Source organism: Rhea americana, unplaced genomic scaffold (assembly GCF_003343005.1).
Source record: "Rhea americana isolate MKP2758 unplaced genomic scaffold, rheAme1 scaffold_6, whole genome shotgun sequence".
Lineage (NCBI taxonomy): Eukaryota > Metazoa > Chordata > Aves > Rheiformes > Rheidae > Rhea > Rhea americana.
In genome coordinates, this window is record NW_028186756.1 from 1,034,643 (window position 1) to 1,043,218 (window position 8,576).

At 39.9% G+C, this 8,576-nt stretch overlaps 1 protein-coding gene across 5 annotated transcripts in view; it reads left to right on the plus strand.

The window, feature by feature from the left end:
• The window catches only part of ACSL4 (acyl-CoA synthetase long chain family member 4), a 39,454-nt gene that overhangs the window by 11,638 nt on the left and 19,240 nt on the right, over window positions 1-8,576 (plus strand). For 4 of the 5 annotated variants that reach the window (XM_085319753.1, XM_085319756.1, XM_085319757.1 and 1 more), the window contains exon 2: window positions 525-580. The gene's annotated coding sequence lies outside the window, so the exon portion shown is untranslated. Of the gene's footprint in view, window positions 1-524; window positions 581-5,679; window positions 5,700-8,576 lie in introns of those variants that run through there. The other variant, XM_085319755.1, reaches the window with a different exon arrangement.

Consider the following 8,576-nt stretch of genomic DNA (forward strand, 5'->3'; position numbering starts at 1 on the left):
TTTATAAATTTACCTTTCTTTAAAAAACTGTAAATGAAAACTATTTGTGTAACTTGGAGAGCAATATATAGATTTATCTTACGTAATTTTACAAAAGATAAACTTTGAATGCTGGGCTGCCAAAGCTTTACAGTTGAGGCTATTTAAAAAGAGTATAACATCATAATGCTGACTGAACCAAAAGTACATTTTAAATCAGACATAATGTTTGGCAGCACGTTACATGATTCGAACATCTCAAGGTATGCAGAACATAAAACTTAAGTAAAAATATAGCACCTGAGAATGATAATGTTGTGAGTTTCTAGTGGTATCACCTCACCTCGAGTGCAAGATCATTATTTCTTATTTTGGAATATCAGGTAATATTTTGCAATTGTACAAATGATCGTCAGCAACAAACAGCTGACATAGTTTGCAATACCAATTCAGAAAAAGTTGGGTTGAGTGGTTTCTTTGGATATGTTTGTAACCTAAGAAATGGCTAGAATTTTCATAATTATTATTATTATTATTTTTTTTAGATTCTCCTGAATCAACCTGTGCACCTAGAAACATTTGAATTGTGGTTGCATTCAAGGTAAAGATTGACTTGTGTTTTGTGTGCTAGTGAGTAATCAGACTGTCAATTATTAGGGAATGGTCATTCTTACTTAAATCCTTTCTAAAATCCAGGAACTGAACTTTGTGAACAGTGAATTCCTGCTATTATTATGATCAGTCCGAATATTGATAGATTTATAGTGGAGACTCTCTTTTTAAGCTGATAGAAACATTTTATAACAATGTTAGCCTTTTTTAAGTACCGCTGTATTTGTCAGCAAACAAAATGCTGTGTTTTTGTTACAAACCATAGCATGCTGTTGTGAAGCACTTTGTAATGTTAAGGATGTTTCTATCCCTTTTTCAGAGTGAAAGTATTCCTGAAAACAAACAGAAGTGTTCAGTAGTGTCAGTTTCTTCCTCTTGCTTCCTTCAAAAATTCTTGCATCTGACTGCTTTATTGTTTAGCTCAGTGCTGTACAAATAGATCCTTATTATACAGTTGCTAYTTTGACTCCTACTTTTATTCACGTTTAAAGTGATCAAGTCATGTCATCAAGCTACTTGAGTTTTAGCTATGTGATCTGTTGGGAACAGTCACACATACTTCTGTAATGTATTATGAACTGGCAGGGCTTGAGCAAATCCCTTTCAAGAAGCTCTGTCGCTGTGTTAGCACACAGCTGTCCTGTGCTAAGAAATTTTGCTGAGGGACAGGACATATTAGCACAGGCTCAGTCACGTGATAATATGGTTACATGCCTCTCCAGCCAGAGCTGACTAACTCTGTGCTGGCTGAGGTTTGAGCTAGCACATAGCACATGGGATATTGTGACCCAATCCTGTAAATATGTCCTCTGCTGTTTTGCAAAAGCTACTTGGATATATTGGACCAAGAACATCCCAAAAAATTGCCTGTCTCTGACATACACATGTTMAACAAGCATTTTGATGTCTGTATATATAAAGTGTGATAAATGAGACTCAGGGGAATGCTGAAGTTCAAAATTTTACTCTTTAAAACTGTCTTGGAGGTCTTTTTTTCTCCTTTTTTCTTTCTTTTTTTTTTTTTAACTTATTTTCTTTGTGAATTGTAGTGGTTTCTAACTTAATACCCTGTTTTGGTGTCAACATGTGTTCAAGCAGTCAGATGCTTGTGTTTTGCATTGTTTTCTTGTTAGGGGACGTTATGCTGTTCAGAAGTTGAACAAAATCCTCCCAAGCTCAAGAGCGGTGCATCCCTATGAGTAAGAAGTGCAGCAAAAGGGGTAGGAGACCTGCATGTGTGAGCAAGGAGCTCTTGGCCAAATTCAGACAGAAGAAGAAAGTACACAGAATGTGGAAGAGGGGACAGGTTACTTGGGAGAATTATAGGAATGCAGTCAGAGTACATAGAGATGCTGTGAGGAAGGCTAAGGCCCAGCTGGAATTGAGTCTGGCAAGGGATGTCAAGGACAACAGGAAGGGCTTCTTCAAATACATCAGCAGCAGGAGGAGGACTGGGGAAAATGTGGGCCTGCTACTGAATGGGGTGGGGGCCCTGGTGACAAGGGATACAGAGAAGGCAGAATTACTGAGTGCCACCTTTGCTTCAGTCTTCACTGCTAAGGAATCCCTCAGGAATCCCGGAACCTGGACATGAGGGAGAAAGTCTGGAGAAAGGAAGACTTTCCTTTAGTGAGGAGGATAGGATTAGAGACCTTCTGGGCAGGCTAGACATSCACAAATCCATGGGCCCAGATGGGAYGCACCCACGGGTACTGAGGGAGCTGGCGGATGTTGTTGCCAGGCCGCTCTCCATCTTTGAAAAGTCATGGAGAACTGGAGAGGTGCCTGAGGACTGGAAGAAAGCCAATGTCACTCCAGTCTTCAAAAGGGCAAGAAGGAGGACCCAGGCAACTATAGGCCAGTCAGCCTCATCTCCATCCTTAGAAAGATGATGGAACAGCTCATTCCGGATGTCATCTCCAGACATATGGAAGAAAAGAAGGTTATTAGGAGTAGCCAGCATGGATTCACCAAGGGGAAATCCTGCTTAACCAAYCTGATAGCCTTCTATGATGGAATGACTGGCTGGGTAGATGAGGGCAGAGCAGTGGACATTKTGTACCTTGGCTTCAGCAAGGCTTCTGACACTGTCTCCCATAACATCCTCCTACATAAGCTCAGGAAGCGTGGATTAGACGAATGAACAGTGAGGTGGATTGAGAACTGGCTGAAAGGCAGAGCTCCGAGGGTCGTCATCAGTGGCGTGGAGTCTAGTTGGAGGCCYGTGGCTAGTGGCGTCCCCCAGGGCTCAGTACTGGGTCCCATCCTGTTCAACTTCTTCATCAGTGACCTGGATGAGGGGACAGAGTGCCTCCTCARCAAGTTTGCTGATGATACCAAGCTGGGAGGAGTGGCTGACACACCTGAGGGCTGTGCTGCCATTCAGAGAGTCCTGGACAGGCTGGAGAGCTGGGCGGAGAGGAACCTCCTGAGGTTCAACAAGGGCAAGTACAGAGCCCTACACCTAGGGAGAAATAACCCCAGGCACCAGTACAAGCTGTGGGCTGACCTTCTGGAGAGCAGCTCTGCAGAGAGGGACCTGGGAGTGCTGGTGGATGACAAGTTGACCAGGAGCCAGCAATGTGCCCTTGTGGCCAGGAAGGCCAATGGTCTCCTGGGGTGCATTAGGAAGAGTGTTGCCAGCAGTGCGAGGGAGGTGATCCTGCCCCTCTGCTCAGCCCTGGTGAGGCCTCATCTCGAGTACTGTGCCCAGTTCTGGGCTCCCCGGGACAAGTCAGACATGGAGGTGCTGGAGAGAGTCCAGCGTAGGGCTACGAGGATGATCAGAGGGCTGGAGCATCTGYCCTCYGAGGAASRGCTGCRAGAGCTGGGCCTCTTCAGCCTGGGGAAGAGAAGACTGAGGGGGGATCTTATCAGTGGYAATAAGTACCTGAAGGGAGGGTGTCAAGGGGACGGAGACAAACTCTTCTCAGTTGTCCCATGTGACAGGACAAGAGGCAGTGGGCAGAAGTTGAACCACAGGAAGTTCCACCTGAACGTGAGGGGGAATTTCTTCACTGAGAGAGTGACAGAGCACTGGCACAGGTTGCCCAGAGAGGTTGTGGAGTCTCCTTCTCTGGAGATATTCAAGGCCCGCCTGGATGCARCCCTAAGATGCTCTAGGTGACCCTGCTGTGCAGGGGGCTTGGACTAGATGATCTCCAAAGGTTCCTTCCAACCTTACTGATTCTATGAAAACAGTGTTCAAAGCTCTTAAATCTAGAACCCCCTTGTAGGCGAAAATGTACTGACAGTTGCCTGGTCATCTCATTTCCTCTTTGATGCAGATAAATTTGAAGAATTGTTACAGTGCAGTAAATCAGTAAGATTGCCTCGCCTAGTGTATAGAAAATGCCGTCACCAGTGTTATCTCCCTTGCCGATGGTAGATAAAATCTCCAGCTTCTGGGGTTCCCAGACTACACCTCCAGGTCTTCCTCATAAAAATTAATATTTCAGTTGCCACATAATRTTGTTAAAAGAAAGTTACCCTAAAGATAGCTCAGTGATTCATAAAGCACAGGGTGAACGTTGCAGTAAGAAGACCTGTCTTACGTAGAGCTTTATCTGTGAATTCCAGGTATGGATGTGGACATGATAGATATCTAGATATGAATGTAGATATATTTGGCTAGTAAGTGATAAGATTCACTATGAATGAACCAATAGACTATGCTGAAATTTAGCATTAAGACCACAGTAATATTCAGTTCCTTAGATGGACAAAGAACATCAGCACTTTTCTACTGGAAAACATTGTGATTATACAAAGATTAACATATGCTTGCTCCCCATGTTCCTAACTTTTGGTGACTCTCAAGCCATTTTGCACTGCAGCTTACAACTTGCACAGTGAACATGGAGGGGGAGGGGGGAAGATGACCCATGCTTGAAATCTCAGGGGCTTCCATCCCAAATGACCATGGATGGGAACACTTTTCTTAAGCTTTTATTTTTAAGTGAACACCCAGTCATCTGTACATCAGTACACCTGTGAAGGAGGTAGTTTTTTAGACTTTCAAATAAAAAAAGCTTCATTATGTTTGCTTACTCACAGCAAAGGAAATAAGCTTACAATTCAAATGTAAATTATAAGAAAAAGGGGAAGGTATTTTTCCCATTTTTGGTAGTCTTCTTGTTGACCCTCACCACAAAATTTTGAAGAGCACTTCAGGACTTCAGAAAAATCTCTCCCCATTGCCCCAGTAGGCTTGTTGGTAGGTAAGAGGCTGCTAATGCAGGACATGAGGAACATTTTACTTCTGTGGTTTTCTTGATTTTTATTTAATGTGATTTGTTTCACTACCTAAACTATGACCAGAGTCTGAGGAGGGGAAAAAAAAGCAAACTAATTCCACAGGTGAAAGATAATGCAGTCTTTGATAAGCAATAAAGGTAAATATAAAACTGATGACAGCATTTATTGTCAAAATGAATGCTGAATAGACCGTCTGATTTTCTGAAGTAATACAGAACATTATGTAGAACGTTAGCCTGTCTTAAATTACACAGCAGTCATTGAATTGGCAAGTAAAAAGTATATATTTGTTAAAAGTATGTAATCTGTCTCGGGATAACTACAGCAAAAGAAAAAGAGCATCATTGTGTATAGGTTTCAATAGAATGCAATTTAATTATACTGAAATGTTTTAATAGAACATTAAGAGAGGATTGTGATGATATCTGTCATTACATTGCTTGTTTGGCTGCCAAACTGGGCTCATGTCCATGCACTTCAACATCCTACTGTTTGAGTTGCTCCTTCCACAAAAAGGTTATTCTAGAACAAGGTTGATAAATTTCAAGAAATTTATAAACACAGGAAGTGGCTTTTAAAGACAGGGTCTCCTGTGTTAACCTTACTAAGCTTTGGTCAAATGAATAAATAATTTGAATGCTATTTGAAAAAAGAATGACTCATTGTTTGCTTTCTCCTAACTTTTGCAAAACTGAGTTCTCAGCTTTCCTGTAGGAAGAACCAGCTATGAGTAAATTCCCAGTTTGTCGGGAATGTTTCATCTAGGAGACAGAGCGGAATCTAGACTGTCCTAAACATGAGTGCACGCATTCATCACTGAGTGAAATGAACTTGTGGCACAGCTGGAAGAGGTAACTGTGAGAGTCCTAGTCCCTTTCAATGCAAAGTAAAACAGCTTGGCTTAAAACACCACAGTTCTCCTTTTTCTTATTTTTACTAGGACTAAAAGAATTATACTTTCATATTAGTACAATGGTCCTAAATTCTGGAAATAGCAGAATAGCTATCAGATGCCCGTATTCCATACAGAAAAATTGGGGAATGCCACAAGCTTAGTGAATTCTCTCAACTTGTGCTTTTGTATAGTTTTACTTCTTACTTTTCCAGCTGAAGTGTCTGTGTTTGGTTGCAATCAGTATTTTCAGTCATGTTTTCAAATAAGAATCACCCTTAAAAATGGGAATTCTAAACATATGCTGAGCTGAAAAGTTAGGTTTAAATGCTCCATTGTAGTTGCATATTGTGCTAGAGACTGCACAAACAATCCATGATGCATACTTATAYGGAATAGTATGGATATTTAGTATTCTGTTTCTTGCCTGCTTTATTTTTAGTGCCTAAAGATAGAACAAAGCTTCAGAGGGGACTTGATCTCCAAACTGTACCTGCTACAGTATAGATGAAAGCAGAGAACTTATGTTAAAATATATTCTGAAAACAATAGGTGCAATGATGGGCTTTGGAAATTATCTGAAGTTGTCTAAAAGAAACTGATGTTTTCAAGAAGTTTGAAATTATATCTGTACTCCAAGGCATGATTTTCGTTTTGAGAAAACAAATGACCAACTTTTTTTTTTTTATTTATTTATTTTTAATCTATGAAGCCTCTTTAAGTATAAATTTACCCATTTTGTCTCATATAGTATTGTATTTTTTGCTTGTTTGTTTTGGATATGAGGTTATTTGACTTGGAGGTATAGAATTGCTCTAGGACAGAGGTGTAATGTTTCTTGTTTGTTTGTTTTGGCTTGAAGTCTCAAGCAACAACAAGTGTGTGGAAGACATTGAAAATAGTCATCAGGGCTATATTTGTAGATCTCAAATTGTTTGATCTTCCAAACTGTATCATTCAACAATGTTAGGTAAGTCTGCTGACCTCTTATCGTTTTTTTAATTTTTGGAAGGCAGTTACTGCTGAGAAAACAGCAGAAAATCAAAAGATGAGGACAATTTAAATCTCTCTACTTGGATCTTCAGAGCCATATAAGTCACAACTTTCCCGTTGCAAAATGACTGCAAAGCAAAGCACAGGCTCGGAACTAGCCAGTCTATCCATTCTGTATAACGTAAGGGAAGAAGGGGATTGTCAGTTCTTAACTGACATTTACACAGCTTTTGCAGGAGAACTTTCATGGCTATAACAGGCTCTAAAATTTCTTCTTGATCAKACTGGTTGCTTTTTCATGTGCCTTTTCACTTTTAAGTTGTATAAAACAGTACAATTCCATGTCTTTGCTGTTTAAAATACTGGAGTAAGAGTAGCATTTGTTGTAACATCTGATCTGTTGGGATGTATGTTGGGGAGTGATTAAATTGGGCTGAAATACCCTATTAGTACAGGGTATATGCTTTTCCTTTCTGTGTTTAATTTTTGTAGCCTTCAGTCAGAGTGTATTTTGTAGATGATGTAGGAGTTTTTAAGTAATATCAGCCGAGGTATTTTTCAGCTGAGTGTTTTCTTCATTTCTGTCCTTTTCTGAAATACTCCTGTTTAAACCACTGATCCTCACCACATTCATTTCTTCTAACAAAAAAGCCAGTGAGAGAAAAGGATGCCTCTTCCTTACAAAAGGATGCTTCTTCCTTCCTTCCTTTACCACAAATACATGTTTAAACAGGTGTTGAATTTGTTACTAGTTATTGTGAATGCTAGTATTCACAATACTACAGTGTATTTTGAATTGACTTAAAACCTTGTCCTAGTGTCTTTGTGAGATTACAGCATGACCAGAACAGACTGAGTGGAGGCTTGTAAGAGAGGAAGCATTAGAGTGAATGAGCCCAAGGTATTTACAGCTCAGAGTTTGRGTAGAATTTAATGAGGCGAAGGCGACAGAGCCCTGTCTAGAGGAAATACTTTCCCTTTTCAGTGTATACTCAGTGGCACTTTTCAGTTGTGAAATCTTGCCTTGGCCTATTATGGTTTTTTGCCTTTAGGGCACACAAACAGGTCTTATCCTTTCACCAAATATTTGCTTGCCCTTATGTTAAGATAAGGAGAGAGTTTCACACCAGTCTGTTAGATAATGGGAAAATGCAGAGTAAGAGTAGCTGCTCTGGTTTCCATTACAATAATGCTGGAAGCTGCAGCAATRAATGTATGATGCCTGACACTTACAAACTGATTTTTTTTGACTGACATTAAGTATACTAAGGCAGTAAAACAGAAGTATTCATTGTAAGAGACAATAATAATATTTTTCTTGAAATCAAAAATAAATGTGATCTTTGTTATAAGCCAAGTAAAACATTGTATTAACTACTCCTTTTTTTTAAGTAGCAGTAAAAGAAGCAAAAACACAAGTAGTATTAGGAAATTTTTCTATTTCGGTTAGAATGTTGATAGTTAAGAAGGRAACTCTCTCCACTGGCGACTTTCCCTCTTCCTGTTTTTTGGGACATAGGTACTAGTACTTAAACTGTATAGATATAATAAGAGCTCTTGAAAACTCCTACGCTTTTGAGCCAATAGTAGAGCACAGAAATACTTCTGAAACCTGCCAGTGCTTGACCAAATTACCTTGGAGCTTTTCATTTCCCTTTGACGTATAAAATTGTGTAAGAGGAAAATATGTAGAAATCTGTCTGTGAGAAAGGCACAAAAAATGGGACTCCGTGTACTACTTTTTCTGCTGTGATTAAGTTGCATTAAAATTGGTGGAGTTTGTTTTTATAAAAACACTGATGTGACTTAAACACTGAAAAATTCCCTTAGGTTTTTGTTTGTT